This window comes from Panthera onca, chromosome A1 (genome assembly GCF_046562875.1).
Source record: "Panthera onca isolate mPanOnc1 chromosome A1, mPanOnc1 haplotype 2, whole genome shotgun sequence".
Taxonomy (NCBI): domain Eukaryota; kingdom Metazoa; phylum Chordata; class Mammalia; order Carnivora; family Felidae; genus Panthera; species Panthera onca.
In genome coordinates this window covers 1,022,594-1,049,526 of record NC_138339.1, presented here as the reverse complement: position 1 = coordinate 1,049,526, position 26,933 = coordinate 1,022,594, and the positions used below count along the sequence as shown (strand labels likewise).

The following is a 26,933-nucleotide window of genomic DNA, read 5'->3' as shown; positions in this document are numbered from 1 at the left end:
TGAAGGACTCAGCCGAAACCACACGCCCAGCTCGTCCGCCAGCCGGCGAGGACCTGGGCAGAACCCAGCCGGGCCTTCACGGCTCACTTCCCCACTGGCAGAAAGTTCTGGTTGCCCTTCGGCGATGAGAGACACCAGGTTAGCCTGGCCCTTTAGATCCCTGCCCAACTCCACACTCTGGCACACCGCACACGCACACAGCACGCCTCGCACACACAAGCCACACAGACTGCACGGACACACAGCGTGCACATAACACACAACAGGGGGACGCGTGACACAGGCAACCCATACGTGTAACACATGCGGAATATGCACACGCGCTATCCACACGGAGACGTGATGAGACACACGACTGACACACGCGCCACACAGAAAGACATGACACGCAGTTACCCTGACACGCCCCACACACGCACTCACACACACGCACACATGCGCACGCACATGCACGCATGCTCACACGCGCACACACATGCACACACGCACACGCACGCGTATACACCCTCACGCACACATGCACACACACATACCCACACGTGCGCACACACATGCATACACGCACATGCACGCATATACACCCTCACGCACACATGTACACACACATACCCACACGTACGCACCCACATGCACCCACGCGCACGCACATGCACGCATATATGCACGCACACATGCACACACACGCGCGCACGCACGCATATACACCCGCATGCACACATGTACACACGCCCACATGCACGCACACACATGTACACGCACATGCACGCATATACACCCGCACGCATGCATGCACACACGCCCACCTGCACGCACACACATGCACACACGCACGTGCACGCATATACACCTGCACTCACGCATGCACACACACGCCCACCCGCAGGCACACACATGCACACACGCGCACGCACATGCACGTATATACGCACGCACACACACGCCCACACGCACGCACACACATGCACATATGCACGTGCATTCACACGCAACCAAGAAACTGAGCCACGGGCATTAGCCCTCCAACGTTTGTTTTCCAAAACAATTTCCCATGAGTTCTCTTAACGTAACGTATCGTTCTCTTGGTAAAGAGAAGAAAATAATGTCACCAGCGGTTAGGTGCCCCTCCTGAGGCAGGAGAAAGGGTGCTGAGATCGGGGGCGCCCTGGGCCCCCTGTGTGGACAGCAGGTGCCTGGGGCAAGGGGCCCCAGCGTGCTGGGCACGCCCCTGCCGCCCTGCGCACCCAGACAGGGGTGCCATCGCACAGGGCGTGGGGCCCTGGGACCAGCACACAGCCCCCGGAGATGCCCCCTTCCCCTTCCAGCACATGGCACTGGTCACGCCCCCCAGACTGCCTGTCACCTTTGCCAGCTTCCCTCCCGCACCCTGCACCGGAGAGAGCCCCCCTTTCACGTGAGAGGTTCCGGCCTGTGAGGGGCTGGTCCCCATCTCCGAGTCTGCAGACCCGGCAGGACGGGCGACCCGGAGTGAGTGTTCCCCAGCTTCCCGGGCACAGCCCACGCTGCCGGCCAGGTTTCAACCACACCCGCTGTGCTCTGAACTCCCATTTACAATCAGCCGCGAGGGAAGAAAGGACACTCGCGGCAACACCAGGGTAAGTCAAAGGTGCGGCTAGCGCGTCTCTAGACCTTCCGCAGCTTCTGCAGAGTCGCGCTCGGTCAGGCCAGGCGGCTTGTGTTGGGGCCGCGGGGCCTCCGGCCGCCTGCCGCAGGGGCGTCTCCCTGTGGTGCCACCCCGGGGGCGCTGGCTTAGGGGGTGGCCCCCGGCTTCTCCCAGCACGTGGCCGCCCTTGGCTGAGGCGCAGCCCGTGGCCTCCCGCGCACGCTGACCCCACCGGCAGCGGCCCCGGACCTCGCTGCCGGCATCCCAGGGCTCCACGGGGCCCCGCGGCGAAAACCAGTGTTTCCAGCCCCTGTGTTCCGAAGCTCCCAGGGGACCTTCCTCTGCAGTGTCCTCATTTACACGCCCGTAACAGCTGAGCAACATTTGGCTTTGCAGATGCACGGCCTGGAGTGAGAGAGTGAGCATTTCTCCGGACAGCTCGGAATCGGGGAGTCTGCTCTGCACCGCACGCCACGGGGGGTAAACGGGGGCCACCTGCATCGTTTCCCATCGACAGCGAGGACCATGCAGGGGAAACCTGCTAAGACTGTTCGCAAACACGTAGATAGAGCGTGCATCCCCGATCACCGATTAAGCGAGCTTAGGGACCATCGATGCGTGTCACTTCCCTGGGAAACTCCGGAGAGAGCCACGGGAAGGAAATCTTTCTTACTGGCCATCTTATCAACACGGGCCCAGTCAAACTGCACATCGCGGAATGTGCTGGAACCCACTTGCACGTGCCTGGGAAAGGGGCGTGTGTGAGAAACAGGCCCCTGTTTTTCTAGAAACGGCTGGCCTCACTTAGCGCCCGGCCTTCGCTTCTGGCTGGCAACAGAGGGGGCTCCGCCGGGTTCACTTTATTTCTGCAGACTTGGGGGGCGGGTATTTGGGGGTTCGTGTGCAGGTGTCTCCAAGACCACTGTCTTTGTGGAATTTATACATCAACCAAACGCCATGTACCTGCCAGCTAAGCTAAAACAGCGGAAAATTGGCACAGCCCTGGACATACTTTCCTACTCTCCTCTAACCGCCTGTGTGGGCATCTCCAAACCTAAATCGTTTCATTTTGAGTCAGTGAGCAGCAAGCAGGCATCCCGCCGTCCATGGCCAGGCTGAAGCTCCTTGCAAGACAAGGTACAGAGAAGGGCAGCTGACCGCCTGGGTCCACGTGCCCCGGCGTGGCTTCCCTGAGGGCTGGTCAGAGCAGGTCCCGAGAGCACGAGGCAGAGACAGGACCTATGGGCACTGAACTCTCACAAGCTGGGGTGCTTTCTTTCAGAAAGCAAACAAAAACCTCCCTTTTGGAATTGGTACAGAAACACACAAGAATGTGCACCTGCTTCTAGGCTCTTAAAGGGACCCACGACAGTGAGAGGGTCCTGTCTCCACAGCAGTGGAGTGCACAGATCTGTGCAGTGTGGTTTGTACAAGCACGGGGTTCGAGTGCGTCCTGTTTACTGTTGTGAGGTCAGGACCCAGTCCACACGAACTGTGGTGATTCGACGACGCTCATCAAGGCCCCAGAGGAGGCGCGGCTCCCGTGGCAAAGCCACGCTTCGCGGGGAGAGCCAGGACGCGGCTCCCAGAGCAGCACGCGACGAAACGGAACAGGGCTCGCGTGGAAGGGTTCCCAGGCCAGAAACACTCGCCCGTCTCCGTGCGCAACATTGCCCCCGCTTGGTCCAACTCACGACCAGAGTGTGCGAAGCATTCGAGGGGTCCGGCGTGCTCACAGTAAAAAGCCACAGAAAGGCGGGTCCCGCTGCCCCTGCTGAGGGCAAGTCAGGGGATCTTAACCGAAGGGGCCCCACAGGGCTCCCCAGATGGGGGCTGCTTTGTCTGTAACCCTCTCGAGAAGGACACAGCCAGGTCCCTAAATCGTGGGCACAGCCCCGCTCAAGGTCTCCCTCACCTCCGAGCATCAGAGTGCAGCTGGGGGCTCCCTGCCCCTCCCCAGCTGCTGTGTGGACAGGAGAGGGCCTTTGTTTTCCCCCTGCACTGGTCAGCATTCCACTTTCCCAAGCCTCCGACACACCTTTGGGATCAAAGAAATCTGATGTCAATCAGCCCCGTCATCCAGTCCCGCGGATTTGATGTGCTTTTAGATCCCATAACAGCCTCTGGATTCGGGCTTCTCATTCGGTTCCAGGCTGCAGAGCTCAGAGCCACGATGCCGGCTTGCCTCACCCAGGAGAGCCCAGAGCGTGGCAGTGGGAATGAGCACATCCGTGCACTCCCGAGGGGTGTGAGCCCGCCCTGCTGCACAGGCGTCTCTGAGTGGCCGTGGATGCTTTCAGCTGCTGCAGTCACAGAGCCTACTGGAGGGCCGGTGGTGGGACCCCGTGGCAGATACTAATAGCAACAGACGATTTTCATTTCTCAAGCCCATTTCAAATTAATAAGAATGTCCCTCTTCTGTTTTTCATCCACAAAGAGACTCCCTTTGCATATTCATTTAATGTTAAATTGATGGATTAAATTATACCAAGCTCAAAATCAATCCCGCACATATCCATTAGAATGGACTGAATCCCCCCGTGGGGACAGAGCACAGAAAACGCATTCAGAGACACTGATAAGTCCAGGCCCATTATATGTCATTTTAAACAAAGAGCGAAAAAAAGCCCTTTGGAGACGCTCTATCAGCTATTAAACAGAGACACCGCATGCACGGGGAGATTGATGGTTAGCATTTCCATCCTCCAAACGGTTCTCCCCGGGCTGATGATTACAGGGAACTGCTTCTCCGTGTCTCTGTCACAGTTCACAGGCAAACAGACGCCTGAGTGCTGAGCTCTGCCTTTGTCTTCCCAAGGCGCAGTCGGCTAACAGGTGCCAGGCGGGGACCTCCCACTCTGCACCCGCTTAGCAAGGAGATACACACGGCGTGTGGGAGAATCTTGTCTTTCCGTCTCGGGAGGCACCACGGCAGAACGTGCAGATCAGCGGCTGCCTGCCCCGACGGCCCGGGATGGGCGTGCTCAGGCTGCGGGCAGAGCAAGGGGACCACGGTCAGTGTCACGGCGGGGGGGGGGGGGGGGGTGGCTCTCGGGACTTCAGAGGCTGGAGGGACACCGCAGCTTCTATTCGGAGACACTGATTCTGAGTCTAGCTCTAGTGGTGAGAACACTCCGGCATCTCATCACCTCTTCCTCGTTCCCCATTTGGAATCCGCCACCATCGTCTTCCCAGACTTTCTCCCGCCCGCAGCTGGACACAGGGTTTTAGCCATCGGGTGATCCCACCGATTGGCTGCAAGCAATGCTCTCCATCAGGAGAAGTCGATATGTCTAGAATAAGGTATATTTCTTAAAACATCATTGGGACTTTTACTCCCAAGTGAGATGTGGTAAATAATCAGCAGGGTGGGGCGCCTGGGGGCTCAGTCAGTTAAGCATCTGACTTCTGCTCAGGTCATGATCCGACGGTTTGTGAGTTCAAGCCCTGCGTCAGACTCTGTGCTGACAGCTCAGGGCCTGGAGCCTGCTTCGGATTCTGTGTCTCTTTCTCTCTCTCCCTCTCTCTCTCTCTGCCCCTCATCTGCTCGAACTCTGTCTCTCTCTCTCTCAAAAATAAGTAAAAACACTAAAAAAAAAAAATTTTTTTAATATAAGCAGGGTACATACCACTGTAAGTCTAGAAGGAAAAAAAACTGGACTAAATGACAAAAATCAGATTTAAAGATTTTAGAGGGCAGTAGAAGCACTTAGAAGCAGATGAACTAGAACTTCGGTGCTAGGCCGGACAGGTAAACTGAAATGCCCTGTATTTGCACAGCACTTAGGAGAAAAAGTCGCAGTAAAGTGGGGGCACTGCAGCTCACATGGTTGTTCTCCTTTTGAAAACGTTCCCCAGATTTCGAGATCCCAGGAATCTAGATGACACAACGAGCACTGAGTGGCTGTCCTGAAATGGCCAGGACATGTCCTGAAATGGCCAAGCCCATGTCCCGTTAATTCCCGGCTGGATGGATGCAATCAGCCTTTACCCTATTTGCCTAATATGAAAGCGGATGAACCACCTGCAGGAGAAGTAACATCCATTTAGACTTGGTAGTTCTTTTCACCATGTGGCCCAGCACACAATCAAAGTTTGTGATCAATGCAGAGAAGCAGAAAAAAAAATAATAAATTAATAGATACAATAAAAAGTAGAAACATATTTACAGATTATTCAGATTTGGAAGTTATTAAACAAAACCTTAAAAATAACTCCAGGGGCGCCTGGGTGGCTCAGTCGGTTGAGTGTCCGACTTCGGCTCAGGTCACGATCTCGTGGTTCGTGAGTTTGAGCCCCACACCGGGCTCTGTGCTGACAGCTCAATCTGGGGCCTGCTTCGGATTCTGTGTCTCCCTCACTCTCTGCCCCTCCCCTGCTCCCTCTCTCTCTCTCTCTCTCTCTCTCTCTCTCTGTCTCTCTCTCAAAAATAAACATTAAAAATTTTTTTTAAATAACTCTAATAAAAATAATAAAGAAAACAGCCAAATAGATAATATGAGTTAGATACAGGATATTTCAACAGAAAATAGGAATCTATACAAAAGTATCTAGTTGGCATTCTACAAATGAAAACTGAAATATCTGAATTTAAGAATTAATTAGGAGGGCTTGATAATAGACTGAATATAGATAAATACACGATTAATTTAATTAAAAGACAGGTCAATAAAAAATACCATAACTTAAACTCAAGAGACAAGAAATAACAAAAAGAACAGAGCAGAGTATAAAGGACAGTAAAGTGTGTTAAAATGGCTACTTATCAAGTAATCCCAATTCACATGGAGAAAGGGACAAAATGGAATTATATTTAAAGGTACAGTGGTTGAGATTTTTTCAAAATGAATGATGCCAACATACAGATACGAGAAATCCCATGAACATAAATATAATAAGTAAAAAGAAACCCTGGGTGCCTGGCTGGGTGAGCTGGTGGAACATGCAAGCTTGATCCTGGGGTTGTAAGTTCAAGCCCCACATTTGGGTGTAGAGATCACTTAAAGATAAAAATCTTAAAAAAAAAAGAGAGAGAGAGAGAAAGAAAAGGAGAAAATCAAATCTGGACACATTACAGTCAAACTACTGAAAAACACTATACACTAACTAATTTGGATGTAAGTTTTAATAAATAAAATTTAAAAAAACTGTTAAAAATCAAATACAAAGGAAAAAAATCTAAAAATCAGCCAGAGAAAACTGACATGGTACTTTCAAAGAAGAAAAATAAGACTAATGAATGACTTTTCACCCCAAACTATGGAAGTCACGAAACAATGGAATGCCATCTATTTAAGTCTTGAATGGAAACGAGAAAAATGACCTATAATTCCATACCCAACAAAATATTCTTTAAATAGTGGAGACAAAATAAATATGTGGTCATACAAAAAATTCCAGAAAACTCATCTCCTACAGACATGTATTACAAAGCATAATAAAGCAAAATTCAGGGCTGAAGGAAAGGAAAGGGATTATCAAAATACATGAAGCAATGAAGAGCACCAAAAAGGATAAATTTCAGGGTAGGAATCGATCGTTTACAGCAACAACAGTAAAGACATTTTGCAGTGTTTCTAACAAAGGAGGAAGTAAAATGCAACACCAATGGCAAAAAGGCAAGAGGGGAAACATGATAGAGATCCTTTGTGAGATTCCTCAATTGCTGAGAAAGTTGTAAAAGTACTAATTTACGGTAATCTTTTATAAATCAACTATATATATTTTAAACTATTGGGAAATGAAAATTATATAACCATAAAGTCAGTAGAGGAGGGGAGGGAAAGGAAGTAGTAAAATACTTGCTTAATACAAAAGCAGGAAAGAAGGAACAAAGAATAGACAGCATGAACAGAAAGCAAATCACAAAATATTAGACAAACCACCCAACTATGAATGTAGTTAAATTAAATATTAATGGACTAAATATTTCAATTATGACAAAGTTTGTCAAACTGATTTTAAAAAACTTTTAATGCTTTTATTTATTTTTGAGAGAGAGAGAGAGGGAGAGAGCATGAACAGGAGAGGGGCAGAGAGAGAGAGGGAGACAGAGAATCCCAAGCAGGCTCCAGGCTCCGAGCTGTCAGTACGGAGCCCGATGTGGAGCTTGAACTCATGAACCGCAAGATCATGACCTGAGCTAAAGTCGGCCGCTTAATCGACTGAGCCACCCAGGCGTCCCTATCAGACTGTTCTTTTTAAAAGAAAAAAATCCCAATATGTGCTCTTTAAAAGGGACATATTGTAAATACAATAACATAGATGGGTTGATGTAAAACTCTGGGGAATAAGAAACACTAAAAAAAAAGAAAGGCACGGAGACTATATTAGTATATGATTAAAATATGATCTAAGGTAAAAGTTATTGTTAGAAGTAAAGGGAGAGGGGCACCTGGGTGCCTCAGTCAGTTGAGCGTCCAGCTTTGGCTCAGGTCATGATCCTGTAGTCTGTGAGTTTGAGCCCTGTGTCAGGCTCTGTGCTGACAGCTCAGGGCCCAGAGCCTGCTTCAGATTCTGTGTCTCCCTCTCTCTCTGCCCCTCCCCTGCTCTCTCTCTCTCTCTCTCTTTCAAAAACTGAATAAACATTTAAAAAAAAAACTTAAGAGAAAGTAAAAGGAGATATTTCATAATAATAAATGAGGATATAACAGGGAGATATTAAAAAAAACCTTAACGTGTATGCATAGATTAAAATATGAAAAGAAAATATACAAATGAAGAAATACACCAATCTACAATCATGGGTAGAAGTTTTAAGGCATATGTCTCAATAACTTATTGGAAAAAAAGACCAAAAATCAGTGAAAGTGCAGATTATAAATACACAACCAGCCAAGAACACAGAACAGACATATATTGGACATTTTACCCAATGACTTCAGAATATAGATTTTGTAAGCAGTGTAAATGGGACAGTTGCTCAGACTGACCACATGTGGCCATTAAGTAAGTCTCAAGCTGTATTTACAAATTGAATGCACACAGAGTATGTTCTCTGCTTGGTATAAGTAAACCAGGAATCCTAACAGCAACATACGGGTCAAAAGAGAAATCACAATGAAAATTCGAATATCGTTTCAATTGAAAGATAATTTTAAAAAGACACATTGGCGTTTGAGATGCAGCGAAAATACTACCTAAAAAAGGTATTTAAGTTTTAAATACATGTATTAAAAAATAGGAAAGAGTAAGAATCCATTAACTAAGATTCTTCCTAATAAAACTAGGGAAAAAACCTGAAAAATAACCCTAAGAAAATAATAGAAGAAAGCAAATAATAAAATGAGTAGTACAGATCAATGACACAGAAAACAGATATGCAACAAGAAAAAATAAAAGTCAGAAATTGATTCTGTAAAAAGATTTACAAAATTAATAAAACTTATAAAGAGTGGACAAGAAAGAAGAAATCACAAATTAGAAAGCTTGAAAGGGAAAAAAAACCTGTATCACTATGGACCCTACAGACTTTAAGAAGCTAGCATAAAGACATTACGAACAAGTTTATACCACTAATTTTGCAGCTTAGAAGTAAACAGATTGCTTAAAATCACTAACCAAAAGAGACAGACAAAATAGAAAATACCAAAAAACTTCTATCTATCAAAGGTGTTAAACAGTTATTTTTCTTTAACAGAATTACTCCAGATCCAGATAACTTCACTGGTAAATTCCTCCAAACAATCTAGACAGAAATAATAACATAATACGCAAACTTCTGCAGAGAATACAGACAGAAAAAAACATTTCCAACCCATTTTATGAAGCCGGGACAATCTGAATACCATACCCTGACAAAGAATAATACAAGAAAAGGAAACCTAAAAGACCAGTATGCCTCATAAACAAGTTATTAGCCAATCAAATCTAGCAAAGTATAAAGGATATACCAGGAAGGATCGATTTAACAGCAACATTAACACACCATGATCAAGAGGTTACTAGAAATGTAAGATGTTTAACATTTAAGATTCAACTAACTTGATTCACCATATTAGCACACCAGAAAAGAAAAAACATATTATCGTTTTGGTAATAAAATAAAAGGCATTTGACAAAATTCTCCTTAAGTTCAGAAACAAGGCAAAGACATTTATCCTCAACACTTGTATTCAACATTATGTATTATTGTTCAAACAACCACTAGAAATTATAGGTGAACTTAGGATACAAGGTCAAAATACAGAATCAACTGTGTTTTTATACGCTAGCAGCAATTAGAAAATAAAATTTTTAAATTTCCATTTATAATAGCATCAAAAATCCCCAAAATACTAGGAATGTGTCTATTTTATTTTATTTTATTTTATTTTATTTTATTTTATTTTATTTTTTTAACGTTTATTCATCTTTGAGAGACAGAGACAGAGCATGGGCAGGGAAGGGGCAGAGAGAGGGAGACACAGAACCCGAAGCAGGCTCCAGGCTCTGAGCTGTCAGCACAGAGCCCGACGCGGGGCTTGAACTCACGGACCACAAGATCATGACCTGAGCCAAAGTCGGAGGCTCAACCGACTGAGCCACCCAGGCACTCTGGTATGTGTCTTTTTTAATGTGCAAAACTTCCACATTGTAAACTATAAAACGTTTCTGAGACAAATTCAAGGAGACTCAAACAAATGGAGAGATAAGGAATATTTTAGATAGGAAATTCAACATAACTAAGATGTGATTCTCCCCAAATATATCCATATTTTAAATACAGCCCTTTTGGGGGTGCCTTGCTGGCTCTATCAGTTAAGCGTCTGACTCTTGATCTCAGCACAGATCTTGATCTCAGGGTTGTGAGTTCAAGCCCCACGTTGGGCTCCACACTGGGCATGAAGCCTACTTAAAAACAAAAAGATACATACATACATACATACATACCTACATACCCTCTTAAAATTCCAGCAGTCTTCTTTGTAGAAATTGACTGGCTAATTACAAAACTTATATTTAAAAGAGCAAAGAACTTAGAGGAGCCAAAGTACTGAAAAAGACCGGAGTCCCAGGACTGCACTGCCTGCCTTCAAGACTTACCGAAGCCCACGGTAATCAAGGAAGTGTGGTGCGGGCACAGAACAGCAAGTAGTTGAAGGAAGCTGGGGAAAGACACAGAAATAGCCCTACATTCAAAGGACTAAAGCAATCTCACGGGGAAATAAAAGACTTTTCAACACATGGTTCAGGAACAATTGTATATCCACACACACACAAAACGAACCCAGCCTGGCCTCACAGCATACACAGAAATTAACTCAAGGTGCATCACAGACCTAAATGTAAAAGTGAAAGCCATAAAGCCTCTAGAAGACAGCACGGAATGCCTTCACATCCTGGGGACAGGCAAAGTACAGGAAGCCATAACCATTAAAAATGGATAGTTAGATGGAATCCAAACCTCAACTTTCAAATGAAGAGTCAACCTGTATTTTGGGAGGAAATGTTCACTACGTATATTTGACGATGAGTCGACATTCAGAATATATAAAGAACAAACAGCATCCGCAGCTTGTAAACAAAGACCACAATGAACATGCCACCCAGTTAAACGTCTGCATCACTGAAGCATATATGAACGGATAACAAGTCAGTGTCATTACTCATCAAGGAGGTGCAAATTCAAACCACAACCAGTCCCCCTTCAGAATGGCTAAAACAAAGAAGTCCAACAATACCGAACATTCGTGAGGTTGGGGAGCAAAGGAAATGGCAGGAAAGTAGACTGGTACGATCGTTTTGGAAATGTCAGACCACATCTTATAAAAAAAACAGACAACGACCCTGTGACCCTGGAACGCACTCGGAGGTATTCACCAAAGAACAGTGACAGCACATATCCACAAAAGGATGTGTCCACGAGTGTTTACGGTAGCTTCCCTCACGAGGGCAACAAGTTACATGTAGCCTTGGTGCCCAGCAACGGGAGAATGGATCAACAGATTAATACACTAGGACAAGAAATACTACCGGGCAACAAAAGTAATGAGTCACCAACAAACACAACCCCACAGATGCACATCAGACACATGACCTCAAATGACAGTGGCCAAACACAAAAAGCACACGCCGAAGGACGCTATCTAAGTCAATCTGCAGCACAACTTGAACCGTCCTACGGAGAAAACAAACCCCAACACTATTACTTGGGGCCCGTGGGGGGTGGTACTGATTGGAGGGGGAATGGAAGAATCCCCTGTGGTGGAGACAGGATTCTGACTCGTGATACAGGCCTGTTTTGTGCAGACATATGCATCTGTCAAAAATGACTACATGTGCACTCAAAAATTGTGCATTTGACTCAAAACAAAACCGGGCACGTAAATATTTGACTGTACTTAGTTACATACACACCGAGATATTTAAGAATCTAGTGTGTGCATGTCAACTTCCTTTGAAACACATCAAGATTTACAATAAACTGATAGGTGGGATAAAGAGATGGAAATACATGTGATAGACCAAATACAGAAAAATACCCTAGGCAGTGAGTGCTCATTATACAACTCTTTCTCTTTTTTGTGTTTGAAAATTTTTATAATAAAACGTTAGGAATATAAACAAAAGTTTTCATATTAATAAAATAAAGGGGAAAATGATGTAATCAGGCCAACAGATGCAGAAAAATAAAACTCAATACTAGTTCATGTTTCAAACGCCTACCACACTAGGAATACAAAGAGAGCACTTCATTAATTAAAGAGCACCTTACACACACACACGCACACACACACACACACACACACACACACACACACGCACTACAGCAGCTAACGTCAGCCTTAATGGTGAAATATTGAACAGTTTCCCCCTGAGGTCAGGAACAGACAAGAATGTGCTCTCACTACTTCCATTAAAAAATTGCTCTATGGGCCCTATCCAGAACAATAAAAGAAAGCACAAATTTAAATTAAAAAATACATATATAAATGTAAAGTTGGAATGCAGCAAAATTGACATTGCTCACATGTTTATGTACATAAAAAAATCTAAAACAGTCTACAATATTAGAATTAAATTTGCAAGACCACTGGATACAAGGCCAACATAGAAAATTCAATTAGTAATATTTCTATATGCTACCAACAAAATCACTGGAAAATGAAATTAAAACAATACCAATAGCATCAAAATATACGGCATATGTGCAAAACCTATTCATTTAAAACAAAACACTGCTGAGAGGCATTAAAGATGACCTAAATAAATGGAATAATATAACACAGTTAGACTGCAAAATGAAAAAACAATTAAGATATTAATTTTTCCCTATATTTCTCTATATACTGAACAGAATTTCCGTCAGAATCCAACAAATTCTTTTGTAGAAACCGACAAACTGATTCTATACTTTATGTGGAAATGCGAAACATCTGGAAAATCATGGCCATCTTAAAGAAAATGAACAAAGTTGGAGGTCTTGAGCTACTCGATTCGGAGACTTCCTACAAAGCTACAGTAGTTAATTCAGGTACTGGCAGGAAGATGGGTATGTAGTCCAATGGGACACAGAGAGAATGTAGGGATAAGAGCTGTTTGTAACATTCACTTATTGTCCAGTTAACATTTGTAGGCTCTGTAGTGATGCCACCTGTCTCCTTCCCGGTGGTATCCCTGTTTCTCCCAGTCAGTCCTGGCCCTTGCTCTTCTCACGGATTATCTCAGTGGGTTGACAGCCTATTGACCTATGAATTGAGTCATAAATTGACAAAAGTTAGCAATGTCTTTGCTGGGCACCCAAAGATTCCAAAAGAGAAACTGAGGGTCCTGTCTTGACTGGTAATCACTCTTCTCGGTGGACTCACGACATACTAATTTTCAGGTGTCATGAAACAGATACATGTCGAAAGGACTCATTATAAAAATACAAGGCTGGGGGACACGGTGGTAGACAGGGGAGGAAAGCCGCCTACACCTGGTGACAGGATGTCCAGCCTCCCAGCGGGGTGAGGGTGGAGGCCGTCAGGACAGGTTGAGGACCCATCCGTATCATCTGTGAAGCACACACTCGAAAGCTGTAACAACACAGCTCACAGCGGCACGAGGCCATGGTCTCAGCTCATCTGCCACGGGCATCTCTTGACTTGGAGGCGGGGTGGGCCCAGGTTTCTCAGGGCTTGAAACATACATTTTGGGCTCCTCTTCAAGATGAAGCACTGAAAACTATGAACGGAACATTAGGGACTGCCTTGGAAGGGGCCGTGAGAGTGGGGGTCCTGAAGCTTGAACCAGACTGGAACCAGACTGGCTTCCTAGCAAATCCACGTGCAGGGGGAGCCAGGGGGCCCCTCTCCCTCATTGCTACTGCACACACAGGCATGCACACACACCCAGCCACGCCGCATGGGAGTGAATAAGGTTGGCCTCCCTGCCTCCACGGTAGAGCCGCGGTCATATTCTAGCATCTGGGCACGTCCACACCCTTCTCGAAGCCTGAGGAAAATACACATGCCAGGTTCTAACATCTTCCGGGACGCCCGACCCATTGAGACCAGCAGTTCTGCTCCCCCACGCTGCCCACGCTGGGGGCCTTGCAAGCTGGGTTAGGGCTTCTCTACGGGTTGGTAGAAAGTGGACCGGAAAAGGGAATCGGAAGAAAGAAGACAGCCGAGGAGCAGTGGGAAGGCTGACCGGTTTTCCTCAAGTCCTTCCATGCGTCGTCACCCAGGGACCGGAGGGCTGGCCTCACGTGCGTCTCAGGGAGCCACAGCCTGGCCACCCCAGTCCCCGAGGCCGCTAGGCTTTGCAGTGTTGATGCAGTGAGTGTTTAGATCCCCAAGCTGGATGGATCCCCAGGTTAGGACGACACATCCTACATCCTGCAGAGAAAATGGCCTCCTGGCTTTGCTCTGAGAGAAGTTTCTGTGGAGGGACGGACGGAGAGAATGTAGAGCTCACAGACGAGCCAGGGGCCCCCAGGGGCTGACACGCTTCGCTCACTGAGCCTGTGGGTCCGTGGCTTCACAGGTCAGCCCAGATGCAGGGGCACCGCCTGGGCCGTGGGGGCGCAGGCTTGGTCCCCGGGCTTCGGGGACCTGAGACCAGCAAGTGACCAGTGACCCCAGCAGACAGAGGTCAAGGCTCAAACCTTGCAGAGCCGTGTTCTGCTCTCTTGGCCAGTGTCTCTTCGTGAGGCTGCAGACACTCCCTCTAAGGGGCAGACTCCACGCACTCGGCTGTGGGCACGCAGCCACAGGGGGTGAGGGGCCCTTGGGGGATCGGTGTCACTTTCATGGGCCACCCTGGGTCCCCTCAAGGGAGGTTAAACACAGGTACAGTAAACCACACTGGAGGTGTGCGGGGAAAATCACTGCCCCCCCAACAAAACGTTGCGATTCAGGGGCTGCACAGTGTGGCCCCACGTGTCACCTGCAGAACCAGAGGGGACACAGGTCTCCAGGCTCTCAGGGTGCCCCCCGGAAGCCGTGCCGCTAAAAGCTTCCTGCGCGGCACCCGGCCGCTTGTCTGTGGTCTAGCTCGCCTGGGCTCCTAGGAGGAACGTCACCTCTCTGCTTGCGGCTGGGGTGATGGAGCAGAAGAGTGGCTGGTGGGTTATTTATGAGGCGCGGGCTGCACGGCAAGGCCATCTAAGAGAATGCGGTCACCCAGGCGGGCTCCCGGGAGAGCGGGCCAGGCCCGGAAACGGGGCTCGCAGCTGCCGGCTGCCAGGCTCTGCCCTCGTCCGTCCTGAGCCGTCAGAGAGCCGTGGTCCAGGGAGAAAGGAAAGCCCTCGGGGCTGAACGTGCAGTGTGGGGTCCAGTAGCACACCTGCTAAACCGGCCCGGCCCCAGCCCCGGGGGCCACCAGCCCTGCGACACCCCCACCCTGACGCCGAACAGCAGCTCTGGGCCCTGGAGCACTAGTTTAGACTAGACGTGGGCCGCGACGTGCCAGCTGGGCCCTCTTCCACCGAGGCCTCCTCGCCCGTCACCTTGAGTGCTATGAGAGTGCCCTCTCGCACCCTCGGCGACCACAGGCCCCACGGCCACCCTCCACCGCTCTGCTGCCAGCTTGGGGACGCACGCAACGCTCTCTTCCCACGGACGCTGCTCCCTTCCGGAGGCTGAGCCCTTGTCCTCTTCCCAGTGGGCAGTTGGATGACCCCTGGAGACCACAGGGAGCCACCGCCCAAGGCTGGCCCACCGCTGCGGGCCGCCCGGCCCCGGGGCCTTGCTGCTCACCACCTGCCCACCCTGCCGTCTCCGGCCTCTCCGTCCATCGACTGCTCCCCACTCAACCAGAGGCTGAGCTGTGCAGTCCACGGGCAGACACAGGTGAGACTCAGGGGCAGCCCGCAGGCCGCGCGGACGTGGGGTGACACGGTGTGATGGCCGTGGCGTCGTGGGGCCATGATGGGGAAAGTAGGTTGCTTCACTGAATCGCTTATCTCTAGTTCTGCACCAGACTTGCACACAACACCGCACGCCTGCGCTCACGCGCACACGCACGCACACACGTGCAGGTAGTCAGAGGCGGGAAGGCCCGCACGTTTGCTACAACATTCTATTTCTGGAAGCCCACATCGCTTCTTACTTGACATTCTCTTAATCTTAGTCATTTGTATGCAGTGCTTAAGGAAAACAGAATGTTTAGGATGTGAAATGTCACAGCCAAGAGCCTGCCGCAACGGAGCCTGTCACAAGAGGCTCTGGAACCATCCAGAATTTAAAAGAGGCATCGCTAACTACGTCTGGCAGTTTAGCCTTCCCGTGGAGTGCCCAGGGTAACCCCCAAGAAGCACTGTGGCAAAGCCACGTCCTCCAGCGGGCGGCTGCGTATGGCTTCCTCCAGCTCTTCAGAGATGCACAAAATCAACGGCAAACGCCTTTGCACGTGGCCCAAAAACAGAGCAAACAGTGAAGTGCAAGACTGGGGCAGAACGGGTCTGTCCCCGGGCGCTTTCCTGCGAATTCTGTGAAGCTGCGAGTGGAGCCAGCGCCAGGAGACTGGTCTCTTGCCTTTGCACCTGGGCGTGAACAGGCCCGGCAATGACCCGCAGACGCCAGCCTCCTGTCCCTGTCGCGGCTGCTCCCCTCAAGCCCCTGCTTTGCCCCCTCGGTTTCGCCAGGTTTTAAGAGACGGTGATAAACGGGTCGAAGCAGTCCTGGGCGCCACTGTGATCTCCCCTGGCTGCGGGCACCAGCCACACCGTAGCAGTAACGCACGCTGGCTCAGCTCGGTTTTCCTGGACGTTACCCCGAGAGTTCGTCTTTAAGCTCTCTGACGACGGACACCGGGAGGAGAGAGGGTCCTTGTTTGATCTAACGCTCTTAGAGAAAGTGTGCTCTAATAAGCTGGGTCTGACTGTGAGTCAGGATTCAGACAGATGGGAAAACAAGTCAGGCGGGGTCTGATCTCCAGCGTAGACACCAAGAACCGCGGCCAAGACGGTCGTTCGAGTCAGAGCAGCAGACTGTGAACTACACACCGCGATGAAAACACCTGCAAAGCGCGCGCCTGTCCTGAGCCGCGCACGGCTCGTGTTGCCCGCTTCTCTCCGTCGGCTCTGGTGATTCGTGCCTGGCTGCGCATTTGTCCTTTTCACCGAAGCGGCTTAATTTATTGTCGTAATTTCCCACAGTGCGTCCTTATCGATTTAATTTATGAAACGTTGTGGCGGTGGCCCCTCTTGCGTTCCTGAGATGGGTAACTTGTGTTCTCCACCTCTTTGCTTGATCAGTTTACCCGAGCCTTATCGTTTCATTGACCTTTCCAAAGAACAACTTTTACGGTCATTAATTTTCTCTGGCTGTGTTATTGATTTCTGATTTTACCTTTATTATTTCTTCCTTCTACTTACTTTGAGTTCAATTTACCTTTCCTTTACTGAGTCTTCAGGTGGAAGCTCGGCATTGATTCGAATCTTTTCTTTTTTCCTAATATAGGTATTTAAGGTTATAAATTTCCATCTAAGCACTGCGTTCTTGCAGACCATGAACTGCTCATTATCACTCATGCGAAATGTTTTTCATGCCCTTTGTGAGTTCTTCATTGAAACAATGGTTATTTAGAAACACATCAGTTAATTCTCAACTGTTTGGAGATTTTCTGATGCCTGTTTGTTCTTGATTTCTAACTTCAGTATTTTGCGGTCAGAGGACACACACTGTGTGATTTCAATCCATTTAAATGTGTTGGGACCTGTCGCCAGGTGTCCGTGTCCCCTCCTCCACAGAGCGTGCCTGTGGACGGGGCAGGGCTGAGGTCTGTCGTCTCAGCTCTGGAGTGCCGGGTAGACGGTACCGCCGGCCAACCGTGCACCTGCCACGGGGCGCTGCTGACCCCGCCACAGCGAGAATGGCGGGACCTTCACCTGCAATTCTCTATTTGTCTAGTCTCCTTTTGTCTCCATGAGTTCACAGCTTATGTCGCTATGTACTCAATTTAGTTAAATTCAGTCGTTATCTATTCAAATATTTCCGCCCTTCCTCTTTTCCTGGTATTCTGATTACACACATACCAGGCTTCTTGATGTTAACCCACAAGTCAACAAGGAGCTGCTCTTTTCTTAGCCCTGGTCTTCTTCTTTCCTTGCTTCAGTCTGCGGACTTTCTGTTCGTCAGGTCAAGTTCACTTTCCTTCTGCAATTTCCAAGTTGGGGTTTCGTTGGGATCCTGAAGTTTCTAGACCAGCATCTCCGAGCAGTTCTGGGAACCCCTGCCCCTCACACATTTCCTCTGATCCAACCCCTCTGAGCCCTGCTTGAGAAGCTTTGATTAAATACATCTCTCATTTCCTCAGTCACGCAATGAAACTTGCCTACTCTGTATTTCCCTTTTTTATCTCTCTGCTCGGGGCATATTTGGGGCCTATTTCATAATTTACTAGTTCTCTCTTTCGCTGTGTTAATTTTATATTAAACCCATCTATTGGGTTTTTTATATACATCAGTTTTTTAAATACATCATTTCTAAAAGTTCTACTTAATTCTTGTACAAATTAGCTATGCCACTTTAAAAATTTTCCTGATCCCTGCAAATATTTCCAACCCTGTTCTTAACTTGTTATTTTATGATCCATGGTCAATGATTCCAATTTCTGAGTCCTTTATGGACCTTCTTCATGGACTTTGGCTGAACAGAGATGTGTGTCTCAAGGTTGATGAGACTGTATGACTGTGGGATCGAGGAAGGACATTTTCCCCTGGTCAGTTCAGAAGAACTCCATTAGAAAGAAGGGAGAGTCAGGGCACCTGGGTGGCTCAGTCGGTTGAGCATCTGACTTCGGCTAAGCTCACGATCTCACAGTTTGTGGGTTCGAGGCCCATGTCTGGCTCTGTGCTGACAGCTCAGACTCTGGAGCCTGCTTCGGACTCTGTGTCTCCCTCTGTCTCTGCCCCTCCCCTGCTCACTCTGTCTCTCTCTGTCTCTCTCTCAAGAATAAAACATTTTAAAAAGTTAAAAAAAAAAAAGAAGAATGAGTCCTGACTCTATTTTTAGGGTCTAAAATGACAATATCAATAGTCGTTCACATTTATGTTGCACTTTTAAATGTCTACAACCATTTAAAATTTTTAATGTCCACAAAATCTCCCCGTGAGTTAGAGTCTACTCTCTCTTTCTTGGACAAAGACACCAAGATCTGGGTAAGATGACGTCTTGCTAGATTCCTGCAGGGAAAGTGACAGAGCAGAGAGCGGGGGGAGAGCAGGAAACTCAGATGCGGTTGTGACACAGGAAAGCCAGGTGTCAGCACCAGCGGAGAGCTGAGCGGGTGACGACCCAGGGAGCAGGTGTGGCCGCACCGGATCCGGCTGGGCCCGAGCCCCGTCCCGGCCCTGAGTGTTCGACCTCAGCACTCAACACTCAGCTAGTCGACCTCAAATCACAGTGTGCCGCGGCATTTGAATGATACGAAAATACATCTTCGAGACACAAAATGCTGTTTTCTGATCTCAATTTTTTTAATGCTTACAATTTGAGGAACTCCTACCTAAGCTTCTTTTTATCTCCTACTTCAATGTGAAACAAATGGAAATAGGTTTTTCGTGGGAGCCTCTATACGACAAATGCCAAGCCTCAAACCTCTCTCTGGAAAACAAACCTCACGATCTCTATCACGGCGCGGTCTCCCCTCCGCACATGACAACACCACCCCGTCTTCACGGCTGGCCGCACACATCACCCTCTCGGCCGATAAGACCCCCCCCCCCCAGCCCTGCAGAGTCCCCGTCCCCCTGAGCAGCCAGGCACTCGGCGCCTGCCTGCCTGAGTCACTCAACAGATGGCACCAGGACGCCTTCCCCGGACACCGCGGTGACCGTCACTTCCCTGCTGGACTATTAGCACCTGGAGGGTGAATTCACATTCCTTTTTAGATGTTCTGCAAGATTTCTACGGCTACTCTCTTGTGAAGAAAGCAGATTTCAGATACAAACTAGCTCTTACTGAGCGTGGAGTGTGTGACAGGCCCTGGGCGACGAGCTTTGCATATGTTATCTCAGCAAACCCTCACAAGGCCGAAAGAGGTGGCATTTCAGGCTCAGAACTCACCTCACGTAATGTCCTCCAGGCCAAGGAGAGCTAGGATTTTAATCCTGGTGAGCACGACCGACCCCTAGCGCTAGCTCCGGATGACCCAGCATGTGGTTTTAAAACAACACGTTTCCATGACGGTGAATGAACTAAGGAAAGTTATACTATTTCTCAGCAATAGGTCACGGTTCATCACTCGCCTCCACCAGCGAGGGGTGTCCCTCCAACCCCCCGGGGGACCCAGCCATACTTTCTAGGATCAGCACCTTCTTAGAAAACAAAGCCCAATACATGACCATAAACAAGAAAAGGTCATCGGTCCCTCGGAGGCGCAGTCACAGGCCAGGCCCTCACCTGGAGGCTCACCCTCCGAGCAGCAGCACAGTGGTGAGCGGGTGCAACACGGCGGCTCCTGTGGGCTCTTGGGGGACAGTGAGCCACCTGCCCGCTGGGCGACGGCACGTGGGGGGCTTGGAATCAGCCTGGTGGGAGTATTTACACCACAGCATTCAGCAAAAACGACCAATCACGCTTCTTCTCCCCAAAGTCCAATTGCTGGAGATTTACAGGCACGCTACCAGGGTAGACTAAGAAAAATACAGTGCTCATTTGGGTGATCTTCTTCATAAATTGGGGAAAAAGATAACGAGAGGGAACATATTTGACAAGAGTTGAGAAATGGATAGGGCACCTGGGAGGCTCAGTCAGTTCAGCGTCTGACTCTTGATCCCAGCTCAGGTCTTGATTCCAGGGTCATGAGTACAAGCCCCACGTTGGGCTCTGTGCTGGATGTGAAGCCTACTTTAAAAAAAATGGGGCGCCCGGGTGGCTCAGTCGGTTAGGCCTCCGACTGCGGCTCAGCTCACGATCTCGTGGTTTGTGGGTTCGAGCCCCAGGTCGGGCTCTGTGCTGACAGCTCGGAGCCTGGAGCCTGTTTCGGATTCTGTGTCTCCCTCTCCCTCTGCCCCTCCCCTGCTCGTGCTCTGTCTCTCTCTCTCTCTCTTTCTCTCTGTCTCTCTCAAAAATAAACATTAAAAATTTTTTCAAGTGGATAAACGGAAGAGCGAGAAGAGTAAGCCTCCTAGAAAGCAGAACTTCAACTCTCAATGGCAGGAACACGCCCTCGGTCCTAGACGCCTGTCAAGGCTTTAACGCTGGGATCCACACGGCTCCAGCAGGGCCACCCGAACCACCGACCTGGGACACGCGGGGCTGCCCCTGGGACAAGGAAGGCTGGGTGATACACGTGAACTGATACCACCAGCCTGTCGAGCTTTCGCTTTAAGAGAAGCTCGATGAACGGGATTCTCTGGCCGCCCTACCTTTTTCCAGCTTGCTGCTGGCTCCGGGAAACAGAAATTTCCTCCAGTTCGACCCGCGAGGCATCAGAGCCTGTCTGGGCAGTCGCTGGAGCTTTGGGGGCCGGTGCCAAAGGCTGTGCCTGGTACTTCAAGCATGAAATCAGGAAAATCTTCTAGCTCGGGTCCGTGACATTATTGGTCAACACTATAGAAGAATTCAAAGCCTCTCTATCTTTTCTAACCACACGGCCCACGCTTGGGCGGTTCATTGAATAATATGGCGACGAAATGCCTTAGCCTCTATCTCTCCGCACCAAACACAGAGCGCTCTCTTGGCGCTAGGACAAGGCTGCCGCGGAGCCAAATCTCACCCGAGAGGGGGAGCCCCAAAGTGCTGCAGGAGAGCCCGTGTCCACCCCACGCGTGCCCAGGTACCGGCCCCCTTTGCCCATCTGCTCTCCGTCTCTCGGGGACCAGAGAGGCCTACTCACCCCCGGAACCCTTATCGTGCCACCCGGCTCATCACACTAGTCCCAGAGGGAACACACTCGGGTAGGATGAAGTCCGGCTCCGTTTCCCGACTGGGGAGGAGCGTGCTTTGTTCTCCGATGGTTGGGCAACAGAGGTGTTGTTTGGAAGAGGGCGCCCCAGCACAACACAGGCAGGCTCTCCAGACGGAGTGTCTCTTCCTCGCGAACAAACGACGCGAACCCTCGCTCCTCCTGGAGGGCGCAACGTCACGATTAACTACGCAAGTGACACCGGGTTTGGAAATACGGAAAAGTACGTCACGAACGTTTCAACTGCCACCCAGTCGAGCCTTCATCGTCTCTAAGCAGATTCACCATCACGTGCAGGGCCCCTTTCCGTACAAATAAGCCCCCGGGGGGCGGACTAGAAGCACCGGGTGCCAGGCTGGTGGCAGGGCAGGGACAGCGCCTGCGTGGGGCCCGCGCACGTAGGTGAGGAGTTGCGCTCAGTATTATCTATCGTCTGCGTCCCTTTCCTTCAGGAACAGCACGAAAAAAGGACTCCGGTTGTCCTCATTCCCGTCTCCCGCCTCCTCTCGCGCTCTGAGCCCGCGGTGAGCTCTCCTTCGGGCTGTTAGACACCACCCGGGATAACGCGACGTCAAGGTGGGCACCTACGTTCTTACCTGGTGAACTTTCCACGTGACTCTGTGTGCTGGGTCAAAGCCATCTTCGTTTCGAGATCGACGGAAGCAGACTGAGGACTTCGACAGGCTGTCCGCTTCCCCGCTACGTGCACCTGTCCCCGGTGAGCCTGCGTGTTCCAGCCTCCGGCCACGCCGACTCTGCCTGCTCAAGGTGAAGCAGAGTCTTGAGCAGGTGTCTGCTCAAGGTGAAGGCAGACAACTGGGGTTTGGGGGGAGGGAAAGGGAGCCCCGCTCATCACTTTCTCAGGCTGAGACCGTCTCACGGCCAAAGCCTCCGTAGGACTCAATCCTTACCCTTAAACCTGAAGGCCGAGCGAGGGCCAAGGCACAGAGGTTCCCACGTGGATGGGGGAGGGGGGCCATGCATCACCTAAGACGTGCAGAGGTCACCCCCAAGGGCCCCTCCGTGAGGGTGGCCGCCCTATGTGCGTCACTTATTTGCCTCAGTGCAAACCTGGAACAGCTTCCTGGGAAACGCGATATCCCTTCGGGTGCATCTTGCTCAGGATTACTGTTTACGGTACGCACACCCACGCTTCTGCTAAAAGGAGAAATCTCCGTGCTGTTGCGGGAGCCCCAGGCCTCAGGAGGGACCGGCAGAGTTATGTCCCGGGCGTGAGGCCAGCGCCCCGAGCGGGGTTTTCCTTTCTTCTACAAAGTCTCTCCTAACTGTTCACCCATGCTTCCACAGAACTCCACGTCAAAAATCACAAAAATTTTGGGGCGCCTGGGTGGCGCAGTCGGTTAAGCGTCCGACTTCAGCCAGGTCACGATCTCGCGGCCCGTGAGTTCGAGCCCCGCGTCGGGCTCTGGGCTGATGGCTCGGAGCCTGGAGCCTGTTTCCGATTCTGTGTCTTCCTCTCTCTCTGCCCCTCCCCCGTTCATGCTCTGTCTCTCTCTGTCCCAAAAATAAATAAAAAACGTTAAAAAAATAAATAAAAAATAAAATAAAATAAAATAAAATAAAAAATCACAAAAATTTTAAATACCATGTGGCATTCCAGATTAGATGCTGGAGCCAAAAACGGGGGGAAAAACATATTCTGGAAAAACTGGTAAGATCAGAACAAAGAGGAGATCAGTTAGCGGATGTCCCCAGGCTGGTTCCCTAGTGGTGATAAGTGTGTACGGGGCCCTGAGAGAAGAGGCATGAGAAGTCTGTTCTTTTTCAAAGTTTTCTGTATATCTAAGACTATTCCAAAATAAAAGTTTACTTCAAAAAAAGGCAACCTAACCTGAAAAGTCAATGTAATTACTTTATTACTTATTTCCATAAAGGATTACGACATCAGCACGGTACTTCCCCTGAACAGATGGCTGTGTAAGTCTTCTGGCTTCACTAAGCTTTGTACGAATTTATTTAATACAATTAATTATAATATAGAGCATCTTTTAAATAAATTCATACAAAGCCAACTTCTCAGCTAATTGGCTACCTGAACACAGGAACCTAATCACCACCATGTACTAATTGAAAATACAGTATTAAATACACACACACACACACACACACACACGCGCGCGTTAAAATCCAACAAGTAAAACAACCAGGAAATGGTACTCAGGAAATTTGCTAAGTATGTTGACCCAGATTTAAGGAAGTTACTAACACCTTCCAGAATGTTCCCCCTTGAAAAGCCGGCATATGTTGGCTAGATCCTTAGGACATATCCCATCTGTGAGGACAGGACCCACGGACAGGTGACGGGGCGTAATTCACCAGGCCAGCACACGGGAAAGCAGCTGAACACAGAGGGCCAGGCGGGGACAGGATGCACAGGACAGGGGTTCTCACGTGGCGGGAGAGGGCAGCTCCAGAAAGGAAGGGGGGAACAGGTGCACCGCTTCCCCGGTTGGCCAGGAGAGCCGGCCTTCGCTCACCTGCAGAACGCTGTTCACCTGCAGAATGTGCCCGTGGCCTCAGCTCCCGTGCACACTTGTTGGGCCGCACGAGGATCATCCAGCCTGAGCGCAGACAGTCCTCCTCAAGAGGGGCCACGGGAGGGGCGCCTGGGTGGCGCAGTCGGTGAAGCGTCCGACTTCGGCCAGGTCACGATCTCGCGGTCCGTGAGTTCGAGCCCCACGTCGGGCTCTGGGCTGATGGCTCGGAGCCTGGAGCCTGTTTCCGATTCTGTGTCTCCCTCTCTCTCTGCCCCTCCCCCGTTCATGCTCTGTCTCTCTCTGTCCCAAAAAAAAAAAAAAAAAAAAAAAAGTTGGAAAAAAAAAAAGAAAAAGAGGGGCCACGGGAAAAGAGACACCGTCCTGCGCTGTGTCCCAAAGGTAGCAATGAAGAAACTAGTGTGTGCTGGGGCGGGGCAGGCACCGTTCACAATAACACACATGTGTCTATGATAGGGTCCTGCTATGTGACAATCCGGACACAGAACTCAAGACGCAGAATCAGAACATGTTTTTGGAAGAGAACGCCCTAAGAATCAGAGTCCCCTTCAGGCGGCTTCCACTCTTTGCTTACACATTTTGAGAAAACAAACTGCAAAACAGATAGATGCCCAGGGCCCTCCTTCAGGAGGCATGTTGCCATGTCAGGGGCAACAGGAGGGACAGAGTCAGGCAGCCTCGGGCCACTGTAGTCTTTTCAAACTGCAGGAATTCTGTGAAGTGACGAGTGCTGGGCGTGCCTCCTTCCAAAAGTTTAGGAAAATCAGTTTTACACAAAACATAAGCAGCAGAGGATCAAGGTGAAATCAGTAGGAGAATACCGACTCATCACACGACAAAGGACACGGGACACAACAGCGTCCCTAGAGATGGTGAAGATACACGTGAAGACGTGCCCACACCACAAATATAAACTATGACCTCCCGACTCCAAAACCAAGTAAATGCCACAGATGAATGTTACGCCATGTGGGGACGAGAGCGTCCAACATCAGACAATTCAGAAATGAGCTCATATTGCCGAGGATGTAAGAAATAAGGGAAAACATCCCAGAAGCGAGGAATGAGCTAAAATACAAGGAACACAAAAATGAGTAAGTGAAATAATGACAAGACAATTCGCATTGGAAGGGGGAGCGTTTTCTTAATAAAAATAGGTGAGGAGATGGAGAGAAATTGAAAGAAATACGAAAGAGGAATAAGGAAGGCAAAGACAACCCCACACGGGACAGCAGGTGCCAAGAACAGAGCAAGGGGAGGGCTGGGGGTCGTTGGCCACAGAGCCGGGCCCTCCAGGCCTACGGTGACTACGCCCTGGAGACCCAGGGATCCTTGCGGGGGCTACGGTTCGCCAAACTGCCTCTCCACACACACACACACACACACACACACACTCACAGTGGCTATGTGGGCGGGTGGATGGTACGCAACCTTACTATGGTCACCAGTTTGCAATACTGTCATCTGTGACTTGCTTAATGTTATTTGTCAACCACGGCCCAATAAATTCGGGCAGGGAGAGGGCACCAAATGCAAAGAACACCACATCCAACAAAGATTTCCCCAAATACCTTTTTTAAAGATTGGAAACACCACACAGCAACCACCTGGCTATGGCCTTTGGCAGGGCTCCCCCAAGGACGTCCTCCCTCCCCGTGGCCACCCTCAGCTTCTTAACTGAAGCTCTGACCGTCCAGCCACCCCAGGCCCCTCCAGATGGACAGTGTCTCCCCTACAGTGGCTGTGGCTCCTGTCTTCTTGGGCAGATGGCTGTCCTGTCACCAGCCCGCAGGGTCCACAGTCCAGCCCGCAGGGCTCTGACCTGAGAGGCAGCTGAGGGACACACACTGCCCAGCGGACATCTGCCCAGGACTGCGTCGCTCACAGGGACCCGCAATCCCCTGCGGGGAGCAAAGGGCTGTGAGCCCCACCCTGCTTCCCCGGGACTGACCCTGACCCCTGAACCCCGGGGAACCCCCCCCCCCACCAGACCCCCCCCACGACCCCACGTCCCCAGGACTGACCCTGACCCCTGACTCCAGGCGGACGCCCTGGACCGCAGGTCCGTTCTCCCCGCACGCGCTCTCTGACCTCACGCTCCCCCACCCTGGGGTCCCGTCTCTGCCGGAAACGACACCCCCAAAGTGGGGCTGCGCGGGTGGCCCGGTTCCAAGGGCAACGGCGACACCGCCGGGCTGACTCGAGGAGCGCACCCTGGGGACAGGGGCGGCACAGGGGCGGGACTGTGCGGGGAGGAGGAGCCCGCGGAGGCGCAGGGTGGGGGGTGGGGGGTCGGCGCAGGGCCACTGCGCAGCCGCGGAAGGGCTGTGCGGGGCGGGGCGGAGAGGTCGCGGGGGAGGGGCGGGGGTCTCCGAAGGTATTAAGGAAGGTGAGGGCGCGGGGAGGGGTAGGGCCCTTCTCCGCCCCTCCCGGGGTCTGGGCAGCTGCTCCGGGATTCCTCCTTCCTCCGGGTCACC

At 50.1% G+C, this 26,933-nt stretch overlaps 1 long non-coding RNA gene across 2 annotated transcripts; it reads right to left on the bottom strand.

The window, feature by feature from the left end:
* Positions 1-590: 590 nt before the first annotated feature.
* On the bottom strand, positions 591-26,725 carry LOC132680644 (uncharacterized). Of its 2 annotated transcripts, none has more exons than XR_013554544.2 (3): positions 26,481-26,725; positions 22,537-22,699; positions 591-4,610 (listed from the first exon to the last, which is right to left on the bottom strand). It is a non-coding gene; the product is annotated as an uncharacterized LOC132680644 (long non-coding RNA). The 2 variants fall into 2 exon arrangements; XR_009610644.3 differs by lacking the exon at positions 26,481-26,725 and adding an exon at positions 24,439-25,812.
* Positions 26,726-26,933: the final 208 nt, after the last annotated feature.